Here is a 13,414-nt window from a genome sequence, read left to right on the forward strand (position 1 = left end):
GTTACATTCAAGCCCTTATGACGCTGATCAAACAAGAGGTGGCAAATCAGCTTCAATCGTTTAGTGCCATCTCAGTCGCTTGCAGAAGGTACCTCACCCTATGTGATACAATGGCGAATTGTCGCTATTACCAAAGCGGCGGCGGCGCCGACGACGACGACGACGACAATCGCGAGGGTCTTTATCAGGGGTAGAAAATACATCACAAGAACTAAGTATTTCACGTCGGCATTCTCCGGAGACTGCCTAAAGCAGCAGTTTCTGGTGCCCACTTTAATAGCACCATTCACACTATTCATTTGCGAGAGCATTTCTTAAATACCGCACCCATTCATAATTTTTTTTATCCTTGACCGCTTTTTTCGAAAGGGCCACGGTGGGAGGGGCTGTTACAAAATTCATTTGCCGCCTGTGAGGATCGAACTCACGACCTCTGGTTTACTAGAACAGCGCTCTGCCACTGAGATAAGGAGGCGCCTCCTAGCGGACTTATAGGATACTTTGTTCTTACAAACTAGTGAATCGGAGCCCTTCAGCTCGAAACGCACCGCATGAGCGACCATTATTTACATTTAGTTAGCACAGCTGCTGCTTTCCTACACATCTCACACTATATCGATGTACAACTAAAATTGCAAAACAACACATTTATTTCATTTCAGAGTCACTTTCAGCTTCAAATACCGTTCCTCTGATATTCATACGAAGCTAGGCATCGTCGTAACCCGTTACGTTCATTACGCAAGGCTCACGAGAGGGGCGCATGTTGGATCCGCGTAGACACAAAATTTTGCGCCGCCCAGCGTGGGGCTCGAACCCACGACCCTGAGATTAAGAGTCTCATGCTCTACCGACTGAGCTAGCCGGGCTGCACGCAACGCGTTACGAGCCATACAATACTGATGTGACCTGCGACCATCTATTGAAGATTCTTTTGACTACAGCTTATTTCCTGCTGCCACAAATCAGCTACAATCCTATTCAATGAAAAATTGTCTCCGAAAGGCATCAAATCTGCATGAAATGATACGTGGCTATCAGCACCATTATTCAACACACATGCTCGACTGTGCGCAGACGCCTGTGGCGTAGCCCTTGGCTCCTGAATCAGATGCAGTAGTTCCAACAAAAACTCTCCTGAACGGCACTGTGCCGAAAACTTCGCTACAGATCACCCTTGTCTTGCTTGTGCTTCTGGTAGACGCCGGTTTTGTAGCCAGGAAGCGGACAGCAGCAACTTCCAACTAGTTTTAGTGTACTCAAACAACACACTAAAACAGCATGCATCTTCTGCAGAACAGGAAAAACTCGACCGTGACAGGATACGAACCTGCAATCTTCGAATCCGAAGTCCGACGCCTTATCCATTAAGCCACACGGTCACTGGCGCAATATACTTCCCCACTCACACCTCGTTTTCGCCAGTTGTACACTTGGCAGAATGATTTTCCCATCTTTGACGCAGTTCTCCATCTCAAATTTCAGTACTAAAAGTACGACGCTACTTCTTGCTGTGTCCCATCGCAAGTTACATTCAAGCCCTTATGACGCTGATCAAACAAGAGGTGGCAAATCAGCTTCAATCGTTTAGTGCCATCTCAGTCGCTTGCAGAAGGTACCTCACCCTATGTGATACAATGGCGAATTGTCGCTATTACCAAAGCGGCGGCGGCGCCGACGACGACGACGACAATCGCGAGGGTCTTTATCAGGGGTAGAAAATACATCACAAGAACTAAGTATTTCACGTCGGCATTCTCCGGAGACTGCCTAAAGCAGCAGTTTCTGGTGCCCACTTTAATAGCACCATTCACACTATTCATTTGCGAGAGCATTTCTTAAATACCGCACCCATTCATAATTTTTTTTATCCTTGACCGCTTTTTTCGAAAGGGCCACGGTGGGAGGGGCTGTTACAAAATTCATTTGCCGCCTGTGAGGATCGAACTCACGACCTCTGGTTTACTAGACCAGCGCTCTGCCACTGAGATAAGAAGGCGCCTCCTAGCGGACTTATAGGATACTTTGTTCTTACAAACTAGTGAATCGGAGCCCTTCAGCTCGAAACGCACCGCATGAGCGACCATTATTTACATTTAGTTAGCACAGCTGCTGCTTTCCTACACATCTCACACTATATCGATGTACAACTAAAATTGCAAAACAACACATTTATTTCATTTCAGAGTCACTTTCAGCTTCAAATACCGTTCCTCTGATATTCATACGAAGCTAGGCATCGTCGTAACCCGTTACGTTCATTACGCAAGGCTCACGAGAGGGGCGCATGTTGGATCCGCGTAGACACAAAATTTTGCGCCGCCCAGCGTGGGGCTCGAACCCACGACCCTGAGATTAAGAGTCTCATGCTCTACCGACTGAGCTAGCTGGGCTGCACGCAACGCGTTACGAGCCATACAATACTTATGTGACCTGCGACCATCTATTGAAGATTCTTTTGACTACAGCTTATTTCCTGCTGCCACAAATCAGCTACAATCCTATTCAATGAAAAATTGTCTCCGAAAGGCATCAAATCTGCATGAAATGATACGTGGCTATCAGCACCATTACTCAACACACATGCTCGACTGTGCGCAGACGCCTGTGGCGTAGCCCTTGGCTCCTGAATCAGATGCAGTAGTTCCAACAAAAACTCTCCTGAACGGCACTGTGCCGAAAACTTCGCTACAGATCACCCTTGTCTTGCTTGTGCTTCTGGTAGACGCCGGTTTTGTAGCCAGGAAGCGGACAGCAGCAACTTCCAACTAGTTTTAGTGTACTCAAACAACACACTAAAACAGCATGCATCTTTTGCAGAACAGGAAAAACTCGACCGTGACAGGATACGAACCTGCAATCTTCGAATCCGAAGTCCGACGCCTTATCCATTAGGCCACACGGTCACTGGCGCAATATACTTCCCCACTCACACATCGTTTTCGCCATTTGTACACTTGGCAGAATGATTTTCCCATCTTTGACGCAGTTCTCCATCTCAAATTTCAGTACTAAAAGTACGACGCTACTTCTTGCTGTGTCCCATCGCAAGTTACATTCAAGCCCTTATGACGCTGATCAAACAAGAGGTGGCAAATCAGCTTCAATCGTTTAGTGCCATCTCAGTCGCTTGCAGAAGGTACCTCACCCTATGTGATACAATGGCGAATTGTCGCTATTACCAAAGCGGCGGCGGCGCCGCCGACGACGACGACGACGACAATCGCGAGGGTCTTTATCAGGGGTAGAAAATACATCACAAGAACTAAGTATTTCACGTCGGCATTCTCCGGAGACTGCCTAAAGCAGCAGTTTCTGGTGCCCACTTTAATAGCACCATTCACACTATTCATTTGCGAGAGCATTTCTTAAATACCGCACCCATTCATAATTTTTTTTATCCTTGACCGCTTTTTTCGAAAGGGACACGGTGGGAGGGGCTGTTACAAAATTCATTTGCCGCCTGTGAGGATCGAACTCACGACCTCTGGTTTACTAGACCAGCGCTCTGACACTGAGATAAGGAGACGCCTCCTAGCGGACTTATAGGATACTTTAATCTTACAAACTAGTGAATCGGAGCCCTTCAGCTCGAAACGCACCGCATGAGCGACCATTATTTACATTTAGTTAGCACAGCTGCTGCTTTCCTACACATCTCACACTATATCGATGTACAACTAAAATTGCAAAACAACACATTTATTTCATTTCAGAGTCACTTTCAGCTTCAAATACCGTTCCTCTGATATTCATACGAAGCTAGGCATCGTCGTAACCCGTTACGTTCATTACGCAAGGCTCACGAGAGGGGCGCATGTTGGATCCGCGTAGACACAAAATTTTGCGCCGCCCAGCGTGGGGCTCGAACCCACGACCCTGAGATTAAGAGTCTCATGCTCTACCGACTGAGCTAGCCGGGCTGCACGCAAAGCGTTACGAGCCATACAATACTGATGTGACCTGCGACCATCTATTGAAGATTCTTTTGACTACAGCTTATTTCCTGCTGCCACAAATCAGCTACAATCCTATTCAATGAAAAATTGTCTCCGAAAGGCATCAAATCTGCATGAAATGATACGTGGCTATCAGCACCATTATTCAACACACATGCTCGACTGTGCGCGGACGCCTGTGGCGTAGCCCTTGGCTCCTGAATCAGATGCAGTAGTTCCAACAAAAACTCTCCTGAACGGCACTGTGCCGAAAACTTCGCTACAGATCACCCTTGTCTTGCTTGTGCTTCTGGTAGACGCCGGTTTTGTAGCCAGGAAGCGGACAGCAGCAACTTCCAACTAGTTTTAGTGTACTCAAACAACACACTAAAACAGCATGCATCTTTTGCAGAACAGGAAAAACTCGACCGTGACAGGATTCGAACCTGCAATCTTCGGATCCGAAGTCCGACGCCTTATTCATTAGGCCACACGGTCACTGGCGCAATATACTTCCCCACTCACACCACGTTTTCGCCATTTGTACACTTGGCAGAATGATTTTCCCATCTTTGACGCAGTTCTCCATCTCAAATTTCAGTACTAAAAGTACGACGCTACTTCTTGCTGTGTCCCATCGCAAGTTACATTCAAGCCCTTATGACGCTGATCAAACAAGAGGTGGCAAATCAGCTTCAATCGTTTAGTGCCATCTCAGTCGCTTGCAGAAGGTACCTCACCCTATGTGATACAATGGCGAATTGTCGCTATTACCAAAGCGGCGGCGGCGCCGACGACGACGACAATCGCGAGGGTCTTTATCAGGGGTAGAAAATACATCACAAGAACTAAGTATTTCACGTCGGCATTCTCCGGAGACTGCCTAAAGCAGCAGTTTCTGGTGCCCACTTTAATAGCACCATTCACACTATTCATTTGCGAGAGCATTTCTTAAATACCGCACCCATTCATAATTTTTTTTATCCTTGACCGCTTTTTTCGAAAATGCCACGGTGGGAGGGGCTGTTACAAAATTCATTTGCCGCCTGTGAGGATCGAACTCACGACCTCTGGTTTACTAGACCAGCGCTCTGCCACTGAGATAAGGAGGCGCCTCCTAGCGGACTTATAGGATACTTTAATCTTACAAACTAGTGAATCGGAGCCCTTCAGCTCGAAACGCACTGCATGAGCGACCATTATTTACATTTAGTTAGCACAGCTGCTGCTTTCCTACACATCTCACACTATATCGATGTACAACTAAAATTGCAAAACAACACATTTATTTCATTTCAGAGTCACTTTCAGCTTCAAATACCGTTCCTCTGATATTCATACGAAGCTAGGCATCGTCGTAACCCGTTACGTTCATTACGCAAGGCTCACGAGAGGGGCGCATGTTGGATCCGCGTAGACACAAAATTTTGCGCCGCCCAGCGTGGGGCTCGAACCCACGACCCTGAGATTAAGAGTCTCATGCTCTACCGACTGAGCTAGCCGGGCTGCACGCAACGCGTTACGAGCCATACAATACTGATGTGACATGCGACCATCTATTGAAGATTCTTTTGACTACAGCTTATTTCCTGCTGCCACAAATCAGCTACAATCCTATTCAATGAAAAATTGTCTCCGAAAGGCATCAAATCTGCATGAAATGATACGTGGCTATCAGCACCATTATTCAACACACATGCTCGACTGTGCGCAGACGCCTGTGGCGTAGCCCTTGGCTCCTGAATCAGATGCAGTAGTTCCAACAAAAACTCTCCTGAACGGCACTGTGCCGAAAACTTCGCTACAGATCACCCTTGTCTTGCTTGTGCTTCTGGTAGACGCCGGTTTTGTAGCCAGGAAGCGGACAGCAGCAACTTCCAACTAGTTTTAGTGTACTCAAACAACACAGTAAAACAGCATGCATCTTTTGCAGAACAGGAAAAACTCGACCGTGACAGGATACGAACCTGCAATCTTCGAATCCGAAGTCCGACGCCTTATCCATTAGGCCACACGGTCACTGGCGCAATATACTTCCCCACTCACACATCGTTTTCGCCATTTGTACACTTGGCAGAATGATTTTCCCATCTTTGACGCAGTTCTCCATCTCAAATTTCAGTACTAAAAGTACGACGCTACTTCTTGCTGTGTCCCATCGCAAGTTACATTCAAGCCCTTATGACGCTGATCAAACAAGAGGTGGCAAATCAGCTTCAATCGTTTAGTGCCATCTCAGTCGCTTGCAGAAGGTACCTCACCCTATGTGATACAATGGCGAATTGTCGCTATTACCAAAGCGGCGGCGGCGCCGACGACGACGACGACAATCGCGAGGGTCTTTATCAGGGGTAGAAAATACATCACAAGAACTAAGTATTTCACGTCGGCATTCTCCGGAGACTGCCTAAAGCAGCAGTTTCTGGTGCCCACTTTAATAGCACCATTCACACTATTCATTTGCGAGAGCATTTCTTAAATACCACACCCATTCATAATTTTTTTTATCCTTGACCGCTTTTTTCGAAAATGCCACGGTGGGAGGGGCTGTTACAAAATTCATTTGCCGCCTGTGAGGATCGAACTCACGACCTCTGGTTTACTAGACCAGCGCTCTGCCACTGAGATAAGGAGGCGCCTCCTAGCGGACTTATAGGATACTTTAATCTTACAAACTAGTGAATCGGAGCCCTTCAGCTCGAAACGCACCGCATGAGCGACCATTATTTACATTTAGTTAGCACAGCTGCTGCTTTCCTACACATCTCACACTATATCGATGTACAACTAAAATTGCAAAACAACACATTTATTTCATTTCAGAGTCACTTTCAGCTTCAAATACCGTTCCTCTGATATTCATACGAAGCTAGGCATCGTCGTAACCCGTTACGTTCATTACGCAAGGCTCACGAGAGGGGCGCATGTTGGATCCGCGTAGACACAAAATTTTGCGCCGCCCAGCGTGGGGCTCGAACCCACGACCCTGAGATTAAGAGTCTCATGCTCTACCGACTGAGCTAGCCGGGCTGCACGCAAAGCGTTACGAGCCATACAATACTGATGTGACCTGCGACCATCTATTGAAGATTCTTTTGACTACAGCTTATTTCCTGCTGCCACAAATCAGCTACAATCCTATTCAATGAAAAATTGTCTCCGAAAGGCATCAAATCTGCATGAAATGATACGTGGCTATCAGCACCATTATTCAACACACATGCTCGACTGTGCGCGGACGCCTGTGGCGTAGCCCTTGGCTCCTGAATCAGATGCAGTAGTTCCAACAAAAACTCTCCTGAACGGCACTGTGCCGAAAACTTCGCTACAGATCACCCTTGTCTTGCTTGTGCTTCTGGTAGACGCCGGTTTTGTAGCCAGGAAGCGGACAGCAGCAACTTCCAACTAGTTTTAGTGTACTCAAACAACACACTAAAACAGCATGCATCTTTTGCAGAACAGGAAAAACTCGACCGTGACAGGATTCGAACCTGCAATCTTCGGATCCGAAGTCCGACGCCTTATTCATTAGGCCACACGGTCACTGGCGCAATATACTTCCCCACTCACACCACGTTTTCGCCATTTGTACACTTGGCAGAATGATTTTCCCATCTTTGACGCAGTTCTCCATCTCAAATTTCAGTACTAAAAGTACGACGCTACTTCTTGCTGTGTCCCATCGCAAGTTACATTCAAGCCCTTATGACGCTGATCAAACAAGAGGTGGCAAATCAGCTTCAATCGTTTAGTGCCATCTCAGTCGCTTGCAGAAGGTACCTCACCCTATGTGATACAATGGCGAATTGTCGCTATTACCAAAGCGGCGGCGGCGCCGACGACGACGACGACAATCGCGAGGGTCTTTATCAGGGGTAGAAAATACATCACAAGAACTAAGTATTTCACGTCGGCATTCTCCGGAGACTGCCTAAAGCAGCAGTTTCTGGTGCCCACTTTAATAGCACCATTCACACTATTCATTTGCGAGAGCATTTCTTAAATACCGCACCCATTCATAATTTTTTTTATCCTTGACCGCTTTTTTCGAAAATGCCACGGTGGGAGGGGCTGTTACAAAATTCATTTGCCGCCTGTGAGGATCGAACTCACGACCTCTGGTTTACTAGACCAGCGCTCTGCCACTGAGATAAGGAGGCGCCTCCTAGCGGACTTATAGGATACTTTAATCTTACAAACTAGTGAATCGGAGCCCTTCAGCTCGAAACGCACTGCATGAGCGACCATTATTTACATTTAGTTAGCACAGCTGCTGCTTTCCTACACATCTCACACTATATCGATGTACAACTAAAATTGCAAAACAACACATTTATTTCATTTCAGAGTCACTTTCAGCTTCAAATACCGTTCCTCTGATATTCATACGAAGCTAGGCATCGTCGTAACCCGTTACGTTCATTACGCAAGGCTCACGAGAGGGGCGCATGTTGGATCCGCGTAGACACAAAATTTTGCGCCGCCCAGCGTGGGGCTCGAACCCACGACCCTGAGATTAAGAGTCTCATGCTCTACCGACTGAGCTAGCCGGGCTGCACGCAACGCGTTACGAGCCATACAATACTGATGTGACCTGCGACCATCTATTGAAGATTCTTTTGACTACAGCTTATTTCCTGCTGCCACAAATCAGCTACAATCCTATTCAATGAAAAATTGTCTCCGAAAGGCATCAAATCTGCATGAAATGATACGTGACTATCAGCACCATTATTCAACACACATGCTCGACTGTGCGCAGACGCCTGTGGCGTAGCCCTTGGCTCCTGAATCAGATGCAGTAGTTCCAACAAAAACTCTCCTGAACGGCACTGTGCCGAAAACTTCGCTACAGATCACCCTTGTCTTGCTTGTGCTTCTGGTAGACGCCGGTTTTGTAGCCAGGAAGCGGACAGCAGCAACTTCCAACTAGTTTTAGTGTACTCAAACAACACAGTAAAACAGCATGCATCTTTTGCAGAACAGGAAAAACTCGACCGTGACAGGATTCGAACCTGCAATCTTCGGATCCGAAGTCCGACGCCTTATCCATTAGGCCACACGGTCACTGGCGCAATATACTTCCCCACTCACACCTCGTTTTCGCCATTTGTACACTTGGCAGAATGATTTTCCCATCTTTGACGCAGTTCTCCATCTCAAATTTCAGTACTAAAAGTACGACGCTACTTCTTGCTGTGTCCCATCGCAAGTTACATTCAAGCCCTTATGACGCTGATCAAACAAGAGGTGGCAAATCAGCTTCAATCGTTTAGTGCCATCTCAGTCGCTTGCAGAAGGTACCTCACCCTATGTGATACAATGGCGAATTGTCGCTATTACCAAAGCGGCGGCGGCGCCGACGACGACGACGACAATCGCGAGGGTCTTTATCAGGGGTAGAAAATACATCACAAGAACTAAGTATTTCACGTCGGCATTCTCCGGAGACTGCCTAAAGCAGCAGTTTCTGGTGCCCACTTTAATAGCACCATTCACACTATTCATTTGCGAGAGCATTTCTTAAATACCGCACCCATTCATAATTTTTTTTATCCTTGACCGCTTTTTTCGAAAATGCCACGGTGGGAGGGGCTGTTACAAAATTCATTTGCCGCCTGTGAGGATCGAACTCACGACCTCTGGTTTACTAGACCAGCGCTCTGCCACTGAGATAAGGAGGCGCCTCCTAGCGGACTTATAGGATACTTTGTTCTTACAAACTAGTGAATCGGAGCCCTTCAGCTCGAAACGCACCGCATGAGCGACCATTATTTACATTTAGTTAGCACAGCTGCTGCTTTCCTACACATCTCACACTATATCGATGTACAACTAAAATTGCAAAACAACACATTTATTTCATTTCAGAGTCACTTTCAGCTTCAAATACCGTTCCTCTGATATTCATACGAAGCTAGGCATCGTCGTAACCCGTTACGTTCATTACGCAAGGCTCACGAGAGGGGCGCATGTTGGATCCGCGTAGACACAAAATTTTGCGCCGCCCAGCGTGGGGCTCGAACCCACGACCCTGAGATTAAGAGTCTCATGCTCTACCGACTGAGCTAGCCGGGCTGCACGCAACGCGTTACGAGCCATACAATACTGATGTGACCTGCGACCATCTATTGAAGATTCTTTTGACTACAGCTTATTTCCTGCTGCCACAAATCAGCTACAATCCTATTCAATGAAAAATTGTCTCCGAAAGGCATCAAATCTGCATGAAATGATACGTGGCTATCAGCACCATTATTCAACACACATGCTCGACTGTGCGCAGACGCCTGTGGCGTAGCCCTTGGCTCCTGAATCAGATGCAGTAGTTCCAACAAAAACTCTCCTGAACGGCACTGTGCCGAAAACTTCGCTACAGATCACCCTTGTCTTGCTTGTGCTTCTGGTAGACGCCGGTTTTGTAGCCAGGAAGCGGACAGCAGCATCTTCCAACTAGTTTTAGTGTACTCAAACGACACACTAAAACAGCATGCATCTTTTGCAGAACAGGAAAAACTCGACCGTGACGGGATACGAACCTGCAATCTTCGAATCCGAAGTCCGACGCCTTATCCATTAGGCCACACGGTCACTGGCGCAATATACTTCCCCACTCACACATCGTTTTCGCCATTTGTACACTTGGCAGAATGATTTTCCCATCTTTGACGCAGTTCTCCATCTCAAATTTCAGTACTAAAAGTACGACGCTACTTCTTGCTGTGTCCCATCGCAAGTTACATTCAAGCCCTTATGACGCTGATCAAACAAGAGGTGGCAAATCAGCTTCAATCGTTTAGTGCCATCTCAGTCGCTTGCAGAAGGTACCTCACCCTATGTGATACAATGGCGAATTGTCGCTATTACCAAAGCGGCGGCGGCGCCGCCGACGACGACGACGACGACGACGACAATCGCGAGGGTCTTTATCAGGGGTAGAAAATACATCACAAGAACTAAGTATTTCACGTCGGCATTCTCCGGAGACTGCCTAAAGCAGCAGTTTCTGGTGCCCACTTTAATAGCACCATTCACACTATTCATTTGCGAGAGCATTTCTTAAATACCGCACCCATTCATAATTTTTTTTATCCTTGACCGCTTTTTTCGAAAATGCCACGGTGGGAGGGGCTGTTACAAAATTCATTTGCCGCCTGTGAGGATCGAACTCACGACCTCTGGTTTACTAGACCAGCGCTCTGCCACTGAAATAAGGAGGCGCCTCCTAGCGGACTTATAGGATACTTTGTTCTTACAAACTAGTGAATCGGAGCCCTTCAGCTCGAAACGCACCGCATGAGCGACCATTATTTACATTTAGTTAGCACAGCTGCTGCTTTCCTACACATCTCACACTATATCGATGTACAACTAAAATTGCAAAACAACACATTTATTTCATTTCAGAGTCACTTTCAGCTTCAAATACCGTTCCTCTGATATTCATACGAAGCTAGGCATCGTCGTAACCCGTTACGTTCATTACGCAAGGCTCACGAGAGGGGCGCATGTTGGATCCGCGTAGACACAAAATTTTGCGCCGCCCAGCGTGGGGCTCGAACCCACGACCCTGAGATTAAGAGTCTCATGCTCTACCGACTGAGCTAGCCGGGCTGCACGCAACGCTTTACGAGCCATACAATACTGATGTGACCTGCGACCATCTATTGAAGATTCTTTTGACTACAGCTTATTTCCTGCTGCCACAAATCAGCTACAATCCTATTCAATGAAAAATTGTCTCCGAAAGGCATCAAATCTGCATGAAATGATACGTGGCTATCAGCACCATTATTCAACACACATGCTCGACTGTGCGCAGACGCCTGTGGCGTAGCCCTTGGCTCCTGAATCAGATGCAGTAGTTCCAACAAAAACTCTCCTGAACGGCACTGTGCCGAAAACTTCGCTACAGATCACCCTTGTCTTGCTTGTGCTTCTGGTAGACGCCGGTTTTGTAGCCAGGAAGCGGACAGCAGCAACTTCCAACTAGTTTTAGTGTACTCAAACAACACAGTAAAACAGCATGCATCTTTTGCAGAACAGGAAAAACTCGACCGTGACAGGATTCGAACCTGCAATCTTCGGATCCGAAGTGCGACGCCTTATCCATTTTTTTTTTTTTTTTTTTTTTTTTAAAGAGTCAGGCGCCTTAACCACTTTTTTTTTTTTTTAACCGTTACACCATTTTTTTTTTACTCTGCGCAGGCCCTCCTTGCGCAGCTCGTGGCTTTTTTTTTTTTTTTTTTTTTTTTTTTTTTTTGTTTAAAGCGAGCGGGGCAGGCAGATGGCGGCAAGGTGGGCAGGGGTCAATTAGTCAGAGGCCTGGCCACGGTGCCGCCCCCATACCCGTCATCACTCACATTGATTGTAAGGAAACATTGATTTTTTTTTAATTTTTTTTTTGTGCCTTTATTTTTTTTATTTTTTATTTATGTATTTATTTATATATTTTTTTATTTATATATATTGGAAAAGCATCAATATGGGACTGGAGCCAGATCATTCCGTTGATACATAAACGGGTGAAGGTTTCAGAGCTCGAACAGCTATCCAATACCTGTTCTAGTGAATGCAATATGAAGCATATTACCGTACTTGCGACGGTGATCCGCGTAGTTTCTAATTTTAGTATATTCCGTTTCCATGTGTAACTGAAACTCGCTGTAATCTTCGCCCGTCAGCCGATTGAAGACATGACTGGTATATTGGCCCAACAGCCACATGACAGCATTATTTTTAGTTGGCGGAAAATATTTGACGTCTGGTCTGTGCAGTAAGTTCGTGTCGATGTTATTTTCAGAAGTCCGAGTTATAAGGGCGACTTTTTGACGAACCCATTGCCAATTGCGCATGCGGTGACTGCAAGTATATCTGTGGGGAACAGTATCCACTTGGTGACAATCTGGACAATGGGCTGTGTCGCTTAGCCCAATCGCATGCAGGCGCTCATTTGTGCTGATAATGTTGTTCACCGTTTTATACCATGTCGACCTGACCAAAGACGGAAGTACACTGCTGCTGATGTTCGCCCACAGGACATCCCAATTGACTCCAGTGTGCTTTTGTTCGATTTTGTTCTTGCCCTCATATTGTTTCCTGTGCTCCAGAATGGCCTTGGCAGTTAAAGGTCGACGTTGGAGAAGGACCTCGCTCAAGTAGCTCTTTTCCAGATAATATGTGCGGATGTGGGAGAGCTGGTAGTCGATCGTCTGCACATTGATGGGCGGTTCTACGCTTTTCGGCGCGACTGCCTCAAACAACTTTGCCGTAAGGGTGTCAGAGTAGTTTTGGATTAAGGATGTCATCCGTTTAATGTACAAAGCCATTGCTTTGGCGTTCAGATCGGTCAGACCCAGACCGCCATGCAGAGGGTCGAGAGTCACAGTCTTCACGTCAACTCGAAATATTTCCCCCCGCCACAGAAAATTGGTCAACTGGCTCATTATCTGTTTGGCTATGACAGTGGGGATTGG

At 46.6% G+C, this 13,414-nt stretch overlaps 21 non-coding genes across 21 annotated transcripts; all 21 read right to left on the reverse strand.

The window, feature by feature from the left end:
* Positions 1–403: 403 nt before the first annotated feature.
* Positions 404–475, reverse strand: Trnat-agu (transfer RNA threonine (anticodon AGU)). Its single transcript has one exon. It is a non-coding gene; the product is annotated as a tRNA-Thr (tRNA).
* A 321-nt stretch (positions 476–796) lies between these two features.
* Positions 797–869, reverse strand: Trnak-cuu (transfer RNA lysine (anticodon CUU)). The gene has a single exon. It is a non-coding gene; the product is annotated as a tRNA-Lys (tRNA).
* A 440-nt stretch (positions 870–1,309) lies between these two features.
* Trnar-ucg (transfer RNA arginine (anticodon UCG)) lies at positions 1,310–1,382 on the reverse strand. The gene has a single exon. It is a non-coding gene; the product is annotated as a tRNA-Arg (tRNA).
* Positions 1,383–1,927: 545 nt separating this feature from the next.
* On the reverse strand, positions 1,928–1,999 carry Trnat-agu (transfer RNA threonine (anticodon AGU)). The gene has a single exon. It is a non-coding gene; the product is annotated as a tRNA-Thr (tRNA).
* Positions 2,000–2,320: 321 nt separating this feature from the next.
* Positions 2,321–2,393, reverse strand: Trnak-cuu (transfer RNA lysine (anticodon CUU)). Its single transcript has one exon. It is a non-coding gene; the product is annotated as a tRNA-Lys (tRNA).
* A 440-nt stretch (positions 2,394–2,833) lies between these two features.
* Positions 2,834–2,906, reverse strand: Trnar-ucg (transfer RNA arginine (anticodon UCG)). Its single transcript has one exon. It is a non-coding gene; the product is annotated as a tRNA-Arg (tRNA).
* A 944-nt stretch (positions 2,907–3,850) lies between these two features.
* Positions 3,851–3,923, reverse strand: Trnak-cuu (transfer RNA lysine (anticodon CUU)). The gene has a single exon. It is a non-coding gene; the product is annotated as a tRNA-Lys (tRNA).
* Positions 3,924–4,363: 440 nt separating this feature from the next.
* Trnar-ucg (transfer RNA arginine (anticodon UCG)) lies at positions 4,364–4,436 on the reverse strand. Its single transcript has one exon. It is a non-coding gene; the product is annotated as a tRNA-Arg (tRNA).
* Positions 4,437–4,978: 542 nt separating this feature from the next.
* Positions 4,979–5,050, reverse strand: Trnat-agu (transfer RNA threonine (anticodon AGU)). Its single transcript has one exon. It is a non-coding gene; the product is annotated as a tRNA-Thr (tRNA).
* A 321-nt stretch (positions 5,051–5,371) lies between these two features.
* Positions 5,372–5,444, reverse strand: Trnak-cuu (transfer RNA lysine (anticodon CUU)). Its single transcript has one exon. It is a non-coding gene; the product is annotated as a tRNA-Lys (tRNA).
* Positions 5,445–5,884: 440 nt separating this feature from the next.
* Trnar-ucg (transfer RNA arginine (anticodon UCG)) lies at positions 5,885–5,957 on the reverse strand. Its single transcript has one exon. It is a non-coding gene; the product is annotated as a tRNA-Arg (tRNA).
* A 545-nt stretch (positions 5,958–6,502) lies between these two features.
* Trnat-agu (transfer RNA threonine (anticodon AGU)) lies at positions 6,503–6,574 on the reverse strand. The gene has a single exon. It is a non-coding gene; the product is annotated as a tRNA-Thr (tRNA).
* Positions 6,575–6,895: 321 nt separating this feature from the next.
* Trnak-cuu (transfer RNA lysine (anticodon CUU)) lies at positions 6,896–6,968 on the reverse strand. The gene has a single exon. It is a non-coding gene; the product is annotated as a tRNA-Lys (tRNA).
* A 440-nt stretch (positions 6,969–7,408) lies between these two features.
* On the reverse strand, positions 7,409–7,481 carry Trnar-ucg (transfer RNA arginine (anticodon UCG)). The gene has a single exon. It is a non-coding gene; the product is annotated as a tRNA-Arg (tRNA).
* A 545-nt stretch (positions 7,482–8,026) lies between these two features.
* Trnat-agu (transfer RNA threonine (anticodon AGU)) lies at positions 8,027–8,098 on the reverse strand. The gene has a single exon. It is a non-coding gene; the product is annotated as a tRNA-Thr (tRNA).
* A 321-nt stretch (positions 8,099–8,419) lies between these two features.
* Positions 8,420–8,492, reverse strand: Trnak-cuu (transfer RNA lysine (anticodon CUU)). The gene has a single exon. It is a non-coding gene; the product is annotated as a tRNA-Lys (tRNA).
* Positions 8,493–8,932: 440 nt separating this feature from the next.
* Trnar-ucg (transfer RNA arginine (anticodon UCG)) lies at positions 8,933–9,005 on the reverse strand. The gene has a single exon. It is a non-coding gene; the product is annotated as a tRNA-Arg (tRNA).
* Positions 9,006–9,550: 545 nt separating this feature from the next.
* Trnat-agu (transfer RNA threonine (anticodon AGU)) lies at positions 9,551–9,622 on the reverse strand. Its single transcript has one exon. It is a non-coding gene; the product is annotated as a tRNA-Thr (tRNA).
* A 321-nt stretch (positions 9,623–9,943) lies between these two features.
* Trnak-cuu (transfer RNA lysine (anticodon CUU)) lies at positions 9,944–10,016 on the reverse strand. The gene has a single exon. It is a non-coding gene; the product is annotated as a tRNA-Lys (tRNA).
* Positions 10,017–11,086: 1,070 nt separating this feature from the next.
* Positions 11,087–11,158, reverse strand: Trnat-agu (transfer RNA threonine (anticodon AGU)). Its single transcript has one exon. It is a non-coding gene; the product is annotated as a tRNA-Thr (tRNA).
* Positions 11,159–11,479: 321 nt separating this feature from the next.
* On the reverse strand, positions 11,480–11,552 carry Trnak-cuu (transfer RNA lysine (anticodon CUU)). Its single transcript has one exon. It is a non-coding gene; the product is annotated as a tRNA-Lys (tRNA).
* Between the last annotated feature and the right edge of the window lie 1,862 nt (positions 11,553–13,414).

This window comes from Schistocerca cancellata, chromosome 8 (assembly GCF_023864275.1).
Source record: "Schistocerca cancellata isolate TAMUIC-IGC-003103 chromosome 8, iqSchCanc2.1, whole genome shotgun sequence".
Taxonomy (NCBI): domain Eukaryota; kingdom Metazoa; phylum Arthropoda; class Insecta; order Orthoptera; family Acrididae; genus Schistocerca; species Schistocerca cancellata.